Genomic DNA, 19050 nt, shown 5'->3' with positions numbered 1-19050 from the left:
GTAACAGGAGGCAAGGGACACGAAGTTTTACCCAGGTTTGGGCCCTCTCGATGGAGGTAAAACCCTACGTCGTGCTTGATTAATATTGATGATATGGCTAGTACAAGAGTAGATCTACCACGCGATCAGAGAGGCTAAACCCTAGAAGCTAGCCTATGGTATGATTGTTGATGTGTATGTTGTCCTACGGACTAAAACCCTCCGGTTTATATAGACACCGGAGAGGGTTAGGGTTACATAGAGTCAGTTACAATGGTAGGAGATCTGAACATACGTATCACCAAGCTTGCCTTCCACGCCAACGAAAGTCCCTTTCGGACACGGGACGGAGTCTTCAATCTTGTATCTTCATAGTCCAGGAGTCCGGCTGAAGGTATAGTTAGGCTATCCGAACACCCCCTAATCTAGGACTCCCTCAGTAGGGTTCGGCTAGATTTCCTACCAGGGCCCGGATGTTCGGGACGGGGCTAGATGTTCGGTTCCTGTAGCTCTTCTGTTGTTGGGCTGATGCTTTTGATGCACTGGTCGAATGTCTGGGTCTTGTAACCTTTCTCCAGATCCTCTCGTCTTGCTCCTTCGTCCATGTACTTGAGGACTTGTCCATCATCATTAGAATCTCTTAGAGAGTCTTCTATGTAAGCACAAATAGCATTCCAGATTGAGGTAGTAGCCATGTTTCATGTGAGTCATATGGAAAATCTCTATGATGAGATGCCACCTCAATCTCAAGATGTCTTGCACATGCTCATGTCATCGGTCCACTTGGTGCTTGGGGAGATGGAGGTAGGTCCATGGGGATGACCGTAGGATGATCCTGAGCATCGCCCCACCCCCTTGGGAAAGATCTGACCTCGAATCAAAAACCTCATCACCATGGAAGGGATATAGATTCTTGACATTTAAGATGTTTCTCATGTTGTACTTGTCGCGTGGGATGTCAACCTTTTATGCATTGTTGTTGTAGCTTGCAAGCACCTTGAAGGGTCCGTCGGCTCGCGGTAGTAGTTTGGATTCGCGCTTGTTGGGGAAGCTTTCCTTGCAAAGTTGTAGCCAGATAAGATCTTCGGTGTTGAATACCATGGGGTTCTTATTGATGTTGACCTTGGTCGCGAGTCCTTGTACTTGGCGCTCTATGGCTTGACGTGTATCTTCATGCACCTTCTTGAGATAGCTTGCACGTGCACTTGCGTCCATGTTGATGCATTCTTGTAGTGCTAGCGGTGGAATGTCCAATGAGGAGAAAATGGTTGATTCCATAGACGACCTCGAAGGGGGCTTGCTGGTAGTAGAGTGTCTTGCGCAATTTTAGGCGTACCCGATGATGGGCAAGCTTTCCTCCCACTCCTTGATGTTATTCTTGATAAATGCATGGAGGAGAGTAGATATCATCTGGTTGGTGACCTCCGTTTGGCTGTCAGTTTGCGGATAGTATGTCGATGAGCATGTTGCATAGGGTCATCCCAAAGTAGCTTAGGATCTTGACGTCGTAGTCTAACACAATTGTCTTGGGCACTCCATGTGATCCCAATATTTCCCTACAAAACAGATTGGCAACATGTGAAGGATCGTCTATATTTTTGCATGGGATGAAATGTTCCATCTTAGAGAAACGGCCCACAACAACAAATATCAACTCTTTGCCATTTTGAGTTCCTGTCAAACCCAGCACAAAATCCATACTAATATATTCCCATGGGTGATATGGAATAGGAAGTGGCATATAGAGACCATGTGATTGAGCAGTATACTTAGCTTTGTGACATGTGGAGCATTAGCTCATGTAGCATGAGACATCGTGAAAGATCTTGGGCGAAAAGTAGTTCTTGGAGAGTGTAGCGATGTCTTGTCATGTCCAAAGTGTCCCATAAATCCTCCGTCGCGAGCTTCTTGCAAAAGCAACGACTGAAAAGGAGACTCGGGGATGCAAAGCTTGTTAGCTCGCATTAGATAATTATCCTTGATATAATATCGCTCCGAAGTTTTATGCGTTAGACATTTTACATAAGGAATGGCAAATGAAACATCATGCGCATATAAGTATTTGATGTGCTCAAATCCTAGAGAGAATTCCTTATCTAACACTAGCTTAATTTTTTTTGCCTTATTTGACACTGCAAAACTTTTTCTTCCTTATGTAACACCAATGCTAAAATTTGCTCCCTTTTTAACATTTCCATCCATTTTGACCTCTAACGGTGTGAAATGACACATGAGAAGTCCATTTTACCCCTGATGAACTTGTGACCAAAATTCTTCCCGTAGTAAAAGCAACAACTTTTTCACAATTTAGTTCAAAATTTGGGCAGAACCTCGCCTATAATTTGATGCACATCCAGATCACACAATTCACATATACATATATTTTAACAAATAGTATTCAGATTTGCACATAAACATACATGCCCCCATCCAAGTACACATATATCACTTCCAACATATACATGATCACATATATGAGTCCAATCCCACACATACATCATACTCTACATCATATGAGCAACACAAAAGGATTGTCATCATGTCCAGGTTTGCGTACATAGTCCAAGTCCATACATACATGATATGGACTACACAAAAGTGACCTAAGGTTCACATACATGAGTCCAAGTCCACACAACATGACATGAGAAGCAACAAAAGTGACTCTAAATCTCTAACTAAAAGATATTAAATTTGGTTCACAAGCTAAGTCTTCGTTTGCTTCTTGTGCTCATTGCGGGGCTGTCAAATGGCACCATAGGACAAATTTCATCCTTTATAGCAAGCTCCATCTTCTTCCCCTTCCCTGATCTGCACTTGTACATGTATGGCAGCAAAAGATCACCTTTTACACCCTTTTCCATTTTTCTTCTTTGTAGTCTCCAAGTTTGGCTGTGTTTTCCTTTCTTCTTGGTTGTAATTTCTAAGCTTTGGCTATGGATTAGATGAATGCACACTCAGTTTTCATTTGTCACTAATCAAACTCAGTTTTCATTTGGCACAAATTAAATTCAGATTTGCTAACCTTGGTGGAAAGGACATAGCGGTTGCTGGTGCTTCATCACCTCTTGGCACAATGGATGACTGGGCTGATTTGGTAGTCTTCCTCCTCTTCTTTGGTGGTTCTCTACATGAGCAACAAGAAAGTAGTTCACATGCATAATTGATTACAAAACAGTAATGTAAGAGAGTAGTTAAAATGCAATAAGAAAGTAGAATGCATAGTTGATAACTCAACTCCATCAAAGCAGCAATGTCATCTTTGTTCCCCTTCTTGCACTTGGGCCAATGGTGCCCGTATTCCTTACAAATAGGGCATAATTGCTGGCCACTTTTCCTCTTTTTCTCACTATAACCCTTATGCTTCTCTGTTTGGGGCCAACCAGCTATTGCTTTTAGCAAGGGTGGATGCATGAAGAATCCATGGTTAGATTTAGGCCACTGGGTCTTGTCAAACATAGCAGGGATTAGTTGGCCATAAGTTGCTCTAAACTTGTCAATGGAGTAATATGAGTCCACATAATTCTCTACACGTGCATTGACAAGTGATGTGACGAATGCTAGAGCATGTTTGCAAGGAAGGCTAGAAACTTGCCATTGTCTACAAGAACATGTGTTGTCATGCAAGTTGATGACGAACCTAAACCCGCTGCCTCCTAATTGAGTTACTTCAGCAACTTCCTCCGAGCTTTCTACCACCTCCATGTTTAACTCTCTACTCTTTGCATTCAACTTCTTAATTATATGGGGCAAAATTAAGCCAACTAACTTCTTTGCTACTTTTCTCCGGCGATTCCACAGGATCATAATCATCTACCTAAGCTTGTCCATTAAGTCGTCCAAGTTCAAAGACTTGTGGTGCTTAATCCAATTATTGAAGCACTCTGTGAGGTTGTTGGTTACATAGTCCACCTTACAAATGGTTGAGAACTAACTCCTAGTCCACAACCTAGTGTGCCACTTCCTGAGATCGCGGATTCAGCGGGTGACTCAAGGGTCATCTTTATTTAAACCCCCGGGCCAGTGCTCCTGTGAGTGTTGGTCCAACCTATCAGCTGCCGGTGGCCACCAGGGGAAACTCTGGGCTGTCCTACCCATACCTTGGACAATCTGAGTGTGCCCTGAGAACAAGATATGTGCAGCTCCTATCGGGATTTGTCGGCACATTCGGGTGGTGTTGCTGGATTTATTTTACCATTGTCGAAGTTGTCTTGTAGAACCGGGATACCAAGTCTGATCGGAATGTCTCGGGAGAAGGTTTATCCTTCGTTGACCGTGAGAGCTTGTGATGGGATAAGTTGGGACTCCCCTGCAGGGATTTGAACTTTCAAAAGTCGTGCCCGCGGTTATGGGCAGATGGGAATTTGTTAATGTCCGGCTGTAGAAAACCTAAAGTTGATCTTAATTAAAATACATCAACCGCGCATGTAACCGTGATGGTCTCTTTCCGGCGGAGTCTGGGAAGTGGACACGGTGTTGGAGTTATGCTTGACGTAGGTTGTTCTAGGATAACTTCTTGATCATAGTTTCTCGATCGTGCTTTGCCTTCTCTTCTCGTTCTCTATTGCGAATAGGTTAGCCACCATATATGCTAGTTGCTTGCTGCAACTCCACCTCATACCTTTTACACTTCCTATAAGCTTAAATAGTCTTGATCATGAGGGTGTGAGATTGCTGAGTCCCCGTGACTCACAGATACTTCCAAAACCAGCTTGCAGGTGCCGATGATGCCATTCCAGGTGACGCAACCAAGGTCAGGAGGATATCGATGAAGATCTTGTCCTTTATGTTGTTTCGTTCTAGTTGATCAGTAGTGGAGCCCAGTTGGGGTCGATCGGGGACCTTGTCGCATTTGGGGTTCTTCTTTTATTTTGGCTCTGTAGTCGGGCCTTGATTGTAACTGGTTGATGTAATGCTTTATTCAAGTAATTGTGTGAAATGGCGATTGTAAGCCAACTATGTATCTCTTTCCCTTATTTATTACATGGGTCGTGTGAAGATTACCTCACTTGCGACATTTCTTTCAATGCGGTTATGCCTCTAAGTCGTGCTTCGACACGTAGGAGATATAGCCGCATCGAGGGCGTTACAAGTGGAACAAGGAAGAACAATTTCTTATAGCACTCCGGTTGAAAAGAGATACAAGACTTGATAGGATGAAAAGGATTTGAGCAAAGGGGCACAACACTCCGGTTAAACAAGATAGAGAAGGAAAAAGACTGATATAATTTGGACAGCACTTTGACTGTAAACGGAAGAAATTGAACATGATCTTGACAAACCGAGATGAGGAGTGAAAAGAGCAACATCACTAGACCTCTGGGAGAAAGAATAGAAGTTGGCTCTTGGAAAGGAAAGAATTGATAGGAAAAAGACATCTTCTACCACAATAGAATTTTAAAAAGCATCCTTAAAAGAAGGGTTGAACAGAATTGTTGGAAAACCAACAATGAAAAGGACAAGCTTGATATGGTCTTATGGAATACACCTCAAATTATGAGGTGACAACCTGCCACTCACAGGAAAAGAATTGGATTGATATGAACAAATTGACGAGAAAGTATGTCGCACCGGAAAGGATAAATGAAGAAATTGGATCATTTATAAGAACCATAGATAGCAACAATCCTTAGGGAAAGCTTTAGGTGAAATATAACCCAAGGTAACTCCAATGACGAGATTGATGGATTTAAAATACCTCATTCTTAATAACATGTGAATCATGAAACATGAACTCAAATTATCAAGAATGACATAAAACCACCTCCAATGATTCGGAAGAAAGAATTGCACTCCGGATAGCAAGATGAAGAAAAACTTGAGCTTATTAGCAAAGAATGTTGATGAACACTTCGAGAAGGAATTAAATCCTTGATGAATCCATCATGTAGAACCTTCATGAAGAACTCCGGTAATAAAAGAATGATCCAAAATAATTGAATGATGAAAAGAATAAGATTGAAGCCTCACAATGATTTTGATGGAGATCTCCATGATAATATAATTGAAAGAGGTTGGAACTTCGGGAAAAAGAGAACATGAAACAAATGAAACCGAGAATTTGAAGGGCCTACGGAATAAAGAATTAATCATTAGGATGAAACAAGAATAAGAATTACATTATGATTGTCCTTCATCAATTAAATTGATGATAAACAATGGATTTGGCACACTACTTATCCCCGTAAAAAGGATTAAGATAGATATAGCATAACTTGAGAATGTCTTCAACAAGTTACCGGTAGGATTGGGAAGAACAAATGAATATATACGATAACGAATGCCGAGAACTCTTGCACGAACCACCGCTAGGATTGGCAACGAATAACTAGATGTTATAGCAAGGAAGAAAAATCCTGGATAACCACCGTAAGAATTGGAAATGACCGAAGGGAAGATAAAGAAACACCGGGAAGAATTAAGCAAATGAACGAAGATGCTTGAGAGAATTTAGATACATGAGAACGAAGAGATCATGAGATGATAAGAGAATACTTGAATGATGCACCGGTAAGATTTGGAGAACTACAGCTGAAAGCTGAGAATGAATAAATCTTAGATCATGGGCTCCGGATGATCAAACTGAGAAGACTCTTGAATTTGCTCCCGATAGGTGAAAAGAATTCCCACAATCAAACAATTATGAGAGGATGTCCTCGAACTAGAACCACGAATCTCTGAGAGAACGGATAAGATATGGAGGTAAAGCTCTTCTTCGGTCTTCAAATGTTGAGAGTGACGACGAGAAACACCACCGTGAGTTGTTTAGACACTCCGAAAGAATCAAAAGCGAAGAGGTTGAGCCAACGATGAAAAGAAAATTGAGAGATCTTGGAGAAACACATCTGACTGATGAAAATCATTCTTACGTCAAACTATAGAAAAGAATTTGAGAAGCTACGGAAAAATAATAAGAGTTAGGTAAGATCCTGGGGAAAAAACCTGTGGGTTAGGGCCCACTCAAGAGAAAACAACGTTGGAATGATTAAAAAGAGAGATTTCACCGATTGAATTAAAAGGCTTGAATGAGAGAACATCCTCGAGAGATCTTGAACGAATGCAGAGTGGAAACATGAATCTTCGAGATATCTTAAGCACTCCGGAACAATTGAATAGCGACAAATTACTGAATATGAGGTGCACCGGCATGAGAAGGTATTTGCAACGAGGAAAGGATATAATTGGCAAAGGTTGAATTGAATTCATCGGATAAAAGAGAACGAAGAATGATGAACTAGAAGCTCCGTTAGCATCTTCCTGAGAATCACCGGATAAGAACATTGACGAAAAAGAATGGAGAGACTTCATATGAATAAAAGGATACTTGATTAAGAATTCCGAGTCCTCGAAGAAAACAAGGGAGGGAGGACAGGAAAAACAAAGGCAACTTGGGATGGATGAAATGAACACCGTTGAGAAAGCTGAGATTGAATCTTGCGGATATTGAAAATGAACGGATCTGCTTGAAGAGAAACACACCGGTTGAAAAGGATTGTCATGACAATGTCGACTATCATGAAGGATTAGTACTCCCGTAGGAATACGAGAAGACCACATATAAAAGGTATGGAATCAACATTTGACTTCGAAGCAACTCGAATACCACAACTCAAAACAAAATAAAGGATTGGCTTGCAGAATAAGCCGGAACAAACATATGATAGAGATTTCGTCCGAAGTTTTTGTGGTGGGACCTACGCGGGCTCGATCGTACAGCACCATCATGTACAAGGCAGTGCACATGACATACGAAGCGTCCCCGAGTCGGCATAGCCAAGGACTCTTTAAGACACAACGAGACCACTGTAAAACCAACCGTGGATAGGCGGACCACTAGACGTTGAACCCAAATTTCATATCATACATCTGTCGGAAAGATATCCTAAGAGCTACTTGATTTCCCACTTATAAACTCCCGAAATTTTCCGGTTATGCAATCGGGTGTTGGGGATACAGGGGAAGCATAATATCTCACCCAAACTAACAAATCCTACATCCAGCTGTATCCATCCTTCAACACATAACCAAGAAACCTTCAGAAATTGTCTACCTCAACCTTCGAAAAGCATCCATTATACGAGTTATGGCCATACTCCCGAACTCCCGCCCCAATACTGGGTGGCGTCGAGGTTATCTCACCAACAACTGCATAAAAGAGATTTTCGATGTCGGCGAAACTAAACTCAGGTATTCCAAAACTGCAACGATAAAATTGTGACGACAACACCTCGGAGCTCAACTCCCCGGGACACTGCCACAACCCCTAAATGACAGGAGGCACCAAGAACAATGTTCTCGTCACAAATTGATCGGAACGATTCCAAGATACCCGCGTGTTCCTAAATTTTTTTAGTGAAATTTGAGAAGAGAGGAGTCAAAACTCTACGTCAAGATGCCTTACCAGAGCGATGAAGGGACTGGGGAGTAAAAAGAATTCCTAAACTCTCCGATATATAATTCCTAAATGACTCAAAACATTTTTCTAGACTCAACGACGTCAGCTAATTCGATCAAGCAGGGGGGCTCCTAAGGTCGGGGAAGGATCTGATTACCAACTTGTAACGCCCTCGATGCGGCTATATCTCCTACGTGTCGAAGCACGACTTAGAGGCATAACCGCATTGAAAGCAATGTCGCAAGTGAGGTAATCTTCACACGACCCATGTAATACATAAGGGAAAGAGATACATAGTTGGCTTACAATCACCACTTCACACAATTACTCGAATAAAGCATTACATCAACCAGTTACAATCAAGGCCCGACTATGGAGCCAAAATAAAAGAAGAACCCCAAATGCGACAAGGTCCCCGATCGACCCCAACTGGGCTCCAGTACTGATCAACTAGAACGAAACAACATAAAGGACAAGATCTTCATCGAGCTCCTCCTGAGCTTGGTTGCGTCACCTGGAATGGCATCATCGGCACCTGCAAGCTGGTTTTGGAAGTATCTGTGAGTCACGGGGACTCAGCAATCTCACACCCTCGTGATCAAGACTATTTAAGCTTATAGGAAGGTTAAAAGGTATGAGGTGGAGTTGTAGCAAGCGACTAGCATATATGGTGGCTAACCTATTCACAAAAGAGAGCGAGAAGAGAAGGCAAAGCACAATCGAGAAACTATGATCAAGAAGTGATCCTAGAACAACCTACGTCAAGCATAACTCCAACACCGTGTCCACTTCCCGGACTCCGCCAGAAAGAGACCATCATGGTTACACACACGGTTGATGTATTTTAATTAAGATCAACTTCAGGTTTTCTACAACCGAACATTAACAAATTCCCATCTGCCCATAACCGCGGGCACGGCTTTCGAAAGTTCAAATCCCTGTAGGGGAGTCCCAACTTAGCCCATCACAAGCTCTCACGGTCAATGAAGGATAAACCTTCTCCCGAGACATTCTGATCAGACTCGGTATCCTAGTTCTACAAGACAACTTCGACAATGGTAAAACAAATCCAGCAACACCGCTCGAATGTGCTGACAAATCCCGATAGGAGCTACACATATCTTGTTCTCAGGGCACACTCAGATTGTCCAAGGTACGGGTAGGCCAGCCCAGAGTTACCCCTGGTGGCCACCGGCAGCTGACTGGTTGGACCAACACGCAGAGGAGCGCTTACCCGGGGGTTTAAATAAAGATGACCCTTGAGTTCGCGGAACCCAAGGGAAAAAGAGGCTAGGAGGCGAATGGTAAAACCAAAGTTGGGCATTGCTGGAAGAGTTTTATTCAAGGCGAACTGTCAAGGGGTTCCCATTATTACCCAACCGCGTAAGGAACGCAAAATCCGGGAACATAACACCGATATGACGGAAACTAGGGCGGCAAGAGTGGAACAAAACACTAGGTAAAAGGACGAGCCTCCCACCCTTTACCAAGTATATAGATTCATTAATTAAATAAGATATATTATGATATACCAACAAGTAAACATGTTCCAACAAGGAGCAACATAACCATGTACCAACAAGGTACAAACTTCATCTTCACCTGCAACTAAAACCGCTATAAGAGGGGCTGAGCAAAGCGGTAACATAGCCAAACAACGGTTTGCTAGGACAAGGTGGGTTAGAGGATTGGCTTAACAATATGGGAGGCATGATAAGCAAGTGGTAGGTATCGCATCATATGCATAGCAAAAGAGCGAGCATCTGGCAAGCAAAGATAGAAGTGATTTCGAGGGTATGCTCATCGTGCCTGAAATCCCTCAAGGAAGAAGAAACGAGTCCATGAAGAAGACAAACGGACGTAGTCGAACGGGTACTCACAAATGCGACATTACCGGAACCAACCCGAAGAAGCAACACCGGAAAGAAGCACACAACATAGTAAACAAACCTCACACGAACATGGCATCATGCACAACAAGTATGATGCATGTCCGGTTTAATGAAGCATGGCATGGCAACGAGCACAAGCAATTCTACAAATTAAGTGGAGGTCAATATGCAACTCCGTTTCATATCAACAAAACACCACATTCAAGTTATTTAGTTCGATCTCGTTTATGTACCCAACAATATTAAATGTTGTTAAACATGGCAAGAGGGTGAAGCAAATGAAAACTACCTATCTAGGCAAGATTAAAATGAAGCCGGAACAACAAACAACAAGTCCGGAAACTCCTCATGTGCATGTTTTAAGGTTTTTTACTGTTCTTCCCTAAACCACATTTTATGGTTATTAAACATGCAAGATGATGCCACCATGTTAAACTAGGCAAAATTCTACCTCATTTACATATAAAGTTTATTAAAATCCGAGTTACGGTTATTTATTTATGAATTAAAGAATTTTAACATGGCATAGGGGAAAATTATATGCAAAGAACATTTTAAATATTCTAAACATGGATGAAAATGACATATTATGAAACTAGATGAAAAACTAAGCATATTTCATATATAATTCATTTTAATCCGATGCACGAATTGTGAGTTATTATATTCATGTTGTGCAAGGGGTTTTTTGTAAATCTGTTTTCTCTGGAAAAAAATAGACAAATTCACAGATCCTGAAAAAAACGTCAACGGGCTGAATCTGGGTGGATTGGGCTGCTCACATTGGGCTTGAGGAGGCACTGGGCATCTGGGCTACGAGCGAAGTAGAGGAGCTGGGCCTTGGCCTGATCTAGAGGCGCGCTGGGCCAAGCATGGTCAAAGCAAGGCGAGGCAGGCGAACGAGCTCCTGCTCGTTACTGCAGGCAGAGCAACGATAGCAACAGGTTCAGGCGAACGGCAGCGGGAACGTCTCCGGCAACGTGGGACTTGGCGCGAAGCTAGAGAGGACGCCGACTGTGGACGCTGCAGATCCGTGCAGCCCGAGGGTCGGGGAGGCGGTTCCCAGTGACGAGGGACTCCGGCGATGGCGCTGCTCAATCAAACAGAGCAGGCAGCATTGGGATCGAGGGGGGCGAAGCTACGGAAGGGGTCGATCTTGTTCTGGCCGGATCCGAGGCGATTGGCGGCGATGGACTCCTTCAGAGCTCCACTCCGGCGCGTGGCACGCCCATGGTTGGCGTCGACGACAGCGGTGGTGGCTTGAAGCCTGCATCCATGGCGGGTCCTGTGATAGTCGAACAGAGGAAGTTTGATGGGCCAGAGAAGGGGATGAAAGAAGAAAGGAGGAGGGGCGCGGCAGAGGGGCCTGCTGAAGGTGGTCGCCGGCGGTGTGGTTCGCCGGGGCGGCGGATCGTGAGGAGGAGCGCTCAGGTGCTGTTGCTCCTCCCCTCGTGGAGCTCCTGGATGAGGAGGGCTGCGGGAGCACGGGTGCGGGGGCCGGTTGGCGCGTTCGCTGGCGAGGGTGGAGGCGCTGGATCCGGTCACGGGAGGTCGCCGGGGACCCGTTCCTTGCCGGATCAAAGCAGAGGCGAGCCGACGAACTTGGAGCTCCATGGCGCGGGGGTGAGGTGCGCTGCTGCGCTGGTGGACCGAGTGGAGTGCTGGCTTTCGGGGGTGGGGTGATCTTGGAGGAGCTCGAGGTGGGAGGTGCTCGGTGGTCGGGGACGATGATTGGCCGTGATTTGGTAGGGTGGCACTGAAATTGAGGAGAAGGTGGGGATCAAGAAGTGGTGTCTGGTTGGTGCGAAGGGGAACCCGAGGTGGGAGAAAGACAGTGGCGGCCGCGGAGGATTTGATGGATGGGACATCTCCCTAGATTTTAGGGTTGCCCATTATATATAGCAATGAGATAAAGGGCTATTTGGACCCTCCGATTTAGATCAGACGGTCGAGATAAAAGGTTGGGGAGTCCAGAAAAGAAACGGAGACGTTTTTTAGATGTTAGGGGATGATCCGGACACAACGGTAGCGACAGCCCGAGTCGGGTCCGGGACAGCTTTCGGGCGCGCGCGAGGAGGGTCGCAGGCTGACGAGAGAGGTTAGGTAGGGCCTGGCGGTGAGTAGTGGGCTGTGTAGACGGTCTCGAGCTGAGAGAAGAGAAGAGAGACCCAGCGACTGTTTCCGGAGACCGAAAATGTCCGACGAAAAGACCGGCTATAATGCCGCTATAGTTTAATGGTTGGGTTATCAAACGAACTCCGAATACGATGAAACTTGACAGGCGGTCAATCTACACTATAATAAGACCACACGTCAACTCTCATCCCATTCTGAGAACATTTTCTAGCCACTTAGAAAATAATATTTCGGATGTGCCGCGGGCGCGTGCAAGTGTGTCTGGGCTCAGAACGGACAACAGACGAAACTGGGGAAACCCGGACGAATGCAATTTTTGAAAACATGATGATGCAATGCATATGATGACATGACAAGATGCAACACGCAAGCAAATGACAAAGCAACAATAGAGAATAACTGGACGACACGTGGCGCAACGGTCTCGAGGCGTTACACTTGTTCTGTGTGATTTTGGTTTAATCGCCTGGAGTTTTAGTTATGTCGACCGCAGGTATGATCAAGGTCTCTGCTGGGTCCCCTACCTTCGATGGGACGGACTACCCCTACTGGAAGAATAAGATGCGAATGCATCTTGAAGCAATTGATAACAATCTCTGGTATGTTGTGGAAAATGGTGTTCCCTCAGTCACACCTTCTCTGAATGCTGCCGATGTGAAGAGATCATATGTGGCCATCTGAGCAAAGGACAGTATGGCAGAGTGAGTGCTTTGGAAACAGTGAAGCTTATCTGGGACAGGTTGTCCAAAGTGAATGAAGGAGTCTCAACTCAGCGTGACTCTCGAGTTGATGTTCTTCGCAATCTCTTCAACCGCTTCAAAAGACTCGACAATGAAAATGTTCAACAAACCTTCGATCGCCTCACTGACATCTCAAATGAGCTTAAAGCACTTGGTGCCACTGACATCACCGACCATGAGGTGGTGAAGAAATTGCTGAGATCTCTTGATTCCTCATTTGACACTCTGGCATTGATGATACAAGAACGTGCTGATTACAAGTCACTTGATCCCGCTGATATTCTCGAGAGGCTAAATACTCATGAGTTCCAACTTTCTGAAAAGAGAGATCTCTATGGTTCAAGCTATGGCAGAACACGTGCACTGAAGGCCAAGGCAGTATCTGAGTCCGAAGATGAAGACTCTGGTAGCAGCCTTGGTGATCCTGAAGAACTGAGCCATGATCTGGCTCTGCTCGTGAAGAAGTTCAAAAAGTTCTCAAGACGTGGTCGCCTTGGAAGATCCTCAAGGAGCAATGATTCCTCATCTAGTGACTACAAGAAGAGGCTCTGTCACAAGTGCAAGAAACCTGGACATTTCATTCAAGATTGTCCTCAATGGGAAAAGGAATCAAAGAAGAAGAAATACAAGGATTACAGTTCTGATGATGCAAAGAAAAAGAAGAAATCCACAAAATCCTCATCATCAAAATCCTCAAAGCCTTCATATCACAAGAAGAGAAGCTCCAAGAAGGCCAGGGCATTCATTGGCAAGGAAATGGACTCTGAGGCTGAATCTGAAGAAAATGAGGAAGAGGAGTCATCTGAGGAGTCCGAATCCGGAGTGGCAAGCCTAGCTTTCGCTACTGTATTTGTCAGCAATTCTATCTTCAACACTGAAGAAAATGACCTCACCAACAAGGCCGATGAAGGTGATGATGACTACGCTCCCACCTATTGCTTCATGGCAAAGGGTGCCAAGATACTCAAATATACCTCCTCTGAATCAAGTGAGAATGAATCTGATGAAAACCTTAAGCCCAGCTATTCTAAACTTGCTAAGATTGCTATAAAACAACAAAGGGCTTTAGAAAAGGTTCAAAACATGCTAAATAAAAGTGATGATATGTTGGGTGAAGAAATGGATCGCACTGAAACTTTGACTGAAAATCTTCAGAGACTTTAGTCCAAGCTTAACAAACTTCAAAGTCATCATAACACTCTCTTATCGGATCATGAGAAGCCTTCTTATGAATTTCTTCAAAGAAAGCAAGACCTTGAGAAGCTAAGACTGAGTTATGAAGATCTTTAGATGGAGCGCGATTCATTACTTGCTCAACAAATCAGCGCATCTCAGGAAGAATTTGTTCCTCCATGCTTGAAGTGCATTGAATGTGAATCTGCTAATTCTTCACCTGAATGTTCAAATGCTGCTAATGTTTCAAATTCTTCACATGCCTCTACTATCACTAATTCCTCATCTGAGGACATTGCTAGTATCACTGACGATGCAGGGCTGAAGGAATTGTACACGACAGGCATGTACAAAAGCCTCAAAGGGCATCAGGCTCTTTGTGATGTGCTTAAAAAGCAGATCCTCAACAGGAACCCTAGGAAAAAGGGTATCGCCTTTGAGAGGAAACTCAATGCTGATGGTACATATTGGAAGCCTGAGCAGTACCCCAAAACTACATGGGTTGCGGCAAAGGGACCTCCAGTTGATCCATCTAACTTATCTGGATTTGCATGTGAATCTCCTCATTCTGATGATGAGTCAATTGACTCCAACTATAAGCTATTCAAAAATTAGAATGGTGAAGTATTTGCTAGATATGTTGGCACTAACTGCAGGAACGGCTCCCCTATGCAGAAAATCTGGGTTCCCAAAAGATGTCTTGATAATCTTCAGGTGAATGTCATCATGACGCCACCTGTGAAGAATAGGAACCCCAGATCAAATTCTTCATATGGACCAAATTCCTCATATGGAGCAGAGTCCTCATATGAACATCATCATGCTAACCAGTCTATTTCGCAGGGAAGATCTAAGGATTATGGATATGTGCATTATTATTCAAATCATTATGTCCATAAGTCCTCAGAGAATTTCTCTGCTTACTCATATGCTTACTCTAACCCATCTTATGTGAAACGAAATGGATTGGCTTCTATGCCATCCTTCTCGTATGGAGCTCGCAGAATGATGAACTCTTTGCCACCCCTTCAGATGTGGGTGGTGAAGAAAAGGAACTAATCTCTTCTGCAGGGTCAGGTCTCCAGACGCACGTAATCGTCTGAAGAATTTGCTGGAGACCTAAGCATGCCTGATAGGACGCAGGCTAATCATGAAGAAATGAACTTTCATTTCTCACGTCCTCATATTGCTTTATCAGTTCTTTTACTTGATGAAATGGATCTGATGAATTGATGTCATATTCTTCACTGATGAAGTATATGAGTTTGTAAGCTGCACTAATTCATCTGCAGGATGATCAACCCAAACCACTGAGTGGGTCCTCGATAGTGGATGTACAAACCACATGACTGGTGACAAGAATCTATTGATGGATGCTCCATTATCTCCGTCGCATCTGAAGCATATCATCTTTGCTGACAAAGGCAAAAGTTAGGTATTGGGTCTAGGTAAGGTTGCGATTACAAAGGATCGACACATGGACAAAGTCATGCTTGTTGAGTCCTTAGGATACAACCTTATGTCTGTCTCAATGCTTTGTGATCTTGATATGGTTGTTGTCTTTGGCAAGTACCGTTGTGTTGTGGTTATGGAAGCTGACAATTCCAAAGTCTTCGAAGGCTTTAGGAGAGGAGACCCGTATATTGATGATTTCTCTACAGGACCACAACCAGCCGTGTGCTTACTTGCAAAAGCTTCAGAAGGCTGGCTCTGGCATCGACGATTTGGTGATGCAAGCATGAGGAATTTGCACACGCTTGCGAAGAAGAAGCATGTCATTGGCATCAAGAATGTCAAATTCCTCAAGGATCACCTATGCGGAGCCTGTGAAGCTGGGAAGATGACCAAGGCCAAGCATCCAGCGAAGACTATCATGACCACCACTCACCCATTTGAATTACTTCACATGGATCTCTTTGGTCCTAATCATTATTCTGCTATCTCAAATGAAGCATGTCAATATGGCTTCGTTATTGTTGATGATTATTCTCGTTACACATGGGTACATCTTGTTACTTATAAACATGAAGTGCAGGAAGTCGTCAAACGATTTTCCTCGAGGGCTTCAACCAACTTTGGTGTGAAGATCAAGCACATCAGAAGTGATAATGGCACTAAGTTCAAGAATTCTGGTCTCGATGACTATCTTGATGAACTTGGTATCACTCATGAGTTATCTGCTCCTTACACTCCTAAGTAGAATGGCATCATGGAGCGCAAGAACAAGACTCTTGCTGAGATGGCTCGCACTATGATTGATGTGTACAAAACGCCTGATCGTTTCTAGACTGAGGCAATTGATACTGCGTGCCACATCATCAACAGAGTATATCTTCACAAATTCTTCAAAAAGACTGCCTATGAACTCCTCACTGATAAGAAACCCAATGTAAGTTATTTGAAAGTCTTCGGTGCTAAATGTTGGATTAGAGATCCTCATCACAACTCAAAATTTGCACCGAAAGCACATGAAGGTATTATGCTTGGTTACGGAAAGGACTCGCACACCTACAGAGTCTTCAACAACGTTCTTCACAAAGTTGTTGAAACTGTAGATGTGCGGTTCGATGAAACTAATGGATCACAAAGAGAGCACCTACCTACTGTGATAGATGAACCAGCACCTGAGGAAACTATCAAGTTCAAGGCTACTGAGGGTGTCATTCCTACTGAAGAATCTGCTGAAGAATTCATTCCAGAACATGAAGAACGTCGAGCTAATGCACCGAAAGAAAATGCTGAAGAAAATGGTGCTGAAGAAAACATTGATAAAACTCTTCAACAACAACCAGCTCATCCTCGCATTGCAAAAGAAGTGGAAGTTGAAAAGATCATCAATGACATCAAAGCGCCAGGTCCTCTCACATGCTCAAAAGCTTCACATTTTTCTAAATTTTGTAGGCAGTATGCTTTTGTCTCTATTACAGAGCCTACTAAGGTAGATGAAGCATTTCTGGAGCCTGAGTGGATTCAGGCCATGCAAGAAGAAGTACATCAGTTTGAGCTCAACAATGTCTAGGAACTGGTTAAACTTCTAGATCCTCGCAAGCACAATATCATCGGCACAAAGTGGATCTACCGCAACAAGCAAGATGAAAATGGCCTTGTGCTGAGGAATAAGGCACGGCTTGTAGCTCAAGGCTACACATAGGTTGAAGGAATTGATTTCGTTGAAACTTTTGCACCTGTTGCTAGACTTGAGGCTATTCGCATATTACTTGCTTATGCTAACCATCATGATATCACTCTATATCAAATGGATGTGAAAAGTGCATTCCTCAATGGTAAGCTTGAGGAAGAAGTATATGTTGCTCAACCCCTAGGTTTTGAAGATCCAAAGAATCCTGACAAAGTCTTCAGACTCAACAAGGCCCTCTATGGCATCAAGCAGGCCCCACGGGCTTGGTATGATACCTTGAAGGAACTCTTCATGAAGAAAGGCTTCAAACCCGGTTCACTCGACCCTACTCTTTTCACTAAATCTTATGATGGTGAATTGTTTGTGTGCCAAGTATATGTTGATGATATTATCTTTGGCTGTACTGACCAACGTTATAGTGATGAATTTGCCTATATGATGAGTGAAGAATATCAAATGTCTAGGATGGGAGAGTTGAAATTCTTCTTAGGTCTTCAAATTCCTCAACAACACAATGGCATATTCATATCTCAGGAGAAATACCTCAAGGATGTACTGAGGAAATTCGGCATGCAAGATTGCAAAGGCGTCAAAATACCTATGCCCACAAATGGCCATCTGTGCACTGATGAAAATGGTATTGACTTCGATCATAAGGTATACCGCTCCATGATAGGTTCCTTATTATACTTATGTGCATCTAGGCCAGATATAATGCTTAGTGTTTGCATGTCTGCCCGATTTCAAGCTGCACCGAAGGAATCACACCATAAGGCTATGAAGCATATTCTTCGATATCTAGCTCACACACCAACACTTGGATTATGGTACCCCAAGGGCTCGGCTTTTGATCTTGTTGGATATTCTGACTCTGACTATGTTGGTGATCGTGTGGATCGCAAGTCAACATCTGGTACATGTCATTTCCTCGGACGATCTTTGGTCTGTTGGTCCTCGAAGAAACAGAACTGTGTATCACTATCTACTGCTGAAGCTGAGTACATTACCGCTGGTTCTTGCTGTGCCCAGTTTCTATGGAGGAAGCAAACTCTCAAGGACTACGGCGTCAACATGAAGAATGTACCTCTCTTCTGTGACAATGAGAGTGCCATCAAGATTGCTCACAACCCAGTTCAGCACTCGAAGACAAAGCACATTCAGATTCGTCATCATTTTCTTTGTGATCATGTGTTGAAGGGAGACATTTCTATTGAGCATGTGAAGACTGAAGAACAGCTTGCCGATATCTTCACAAAGCCCTTGGATGAGAAGAGATTTAGCAAGTTGTGGATGAGTCTTCGAATGTTCTTTGAAAAGGACACTCATCCTAACACTTATGCAAAATTGATGACTTAGATGTGCAGCACATGAAGAAACGTTTTTCTTCAACCAATGATGAATAACACTCTTAGTGTGAAGAAATTAATTAAGAATTTGATTCTCAGAACCCTACGATAATTGTACGCGGTAACTGAAATCATCATTCTTATATGGTGGGTCACGCCACCACCAAAAGTTGAAATTCCTCAAATTATTCATATTCTTCAACTTCGCATAGTCTTCACTGGTTCCGTCGTTTTTCTTCATTGGCTATAT

The 19050-nt window shown here is 43.6% G+C and overlaps 1 long non-coding RNA gene across 1 annotated transcript in view; it reads right to left on the bottom strand.

Moving 5' to 3' along the window:
• Positions 1-2552: 2552 nt before the first annotated feature.
• The window catches only part of LOC123130619 (uncharacterized), a 24315-nt gene continuing 7817 nt past the window's right edge, over positions 2553-19050 (bottom strand). The window contains exons 2-3 of the long non-coding RNA XR_006463929.1: positions 3005-3106; positions 2553-2913 (exon numbers count right to left, since the gene is read on the bottom strand). This is a non-coding gene — a long non-coding RNA (uncharacterized lncRNA). The remainder of the gene's footprint in view (positions 2914-3004; positions 3107-19050) is intronic.

Source organism: Triticum aestivum, chromosome 6A (genome assembly GCF_018294505.1).
Source record: "Triticum aestivum cultivar Chinese Spring chromosome 6A, IWGSC CS RefSeq v2.1, whole genome shotgun sequence".
Lineage (NCBI taxonomy): Eukaryota > Viridiplantae > Streptophyta > Magnoliopsida > Poales > Poaceae > Triticum > Triticum aestivum.
This window is presented reverse-complemented; position numbering and strand designations above follow the sequence as displayed.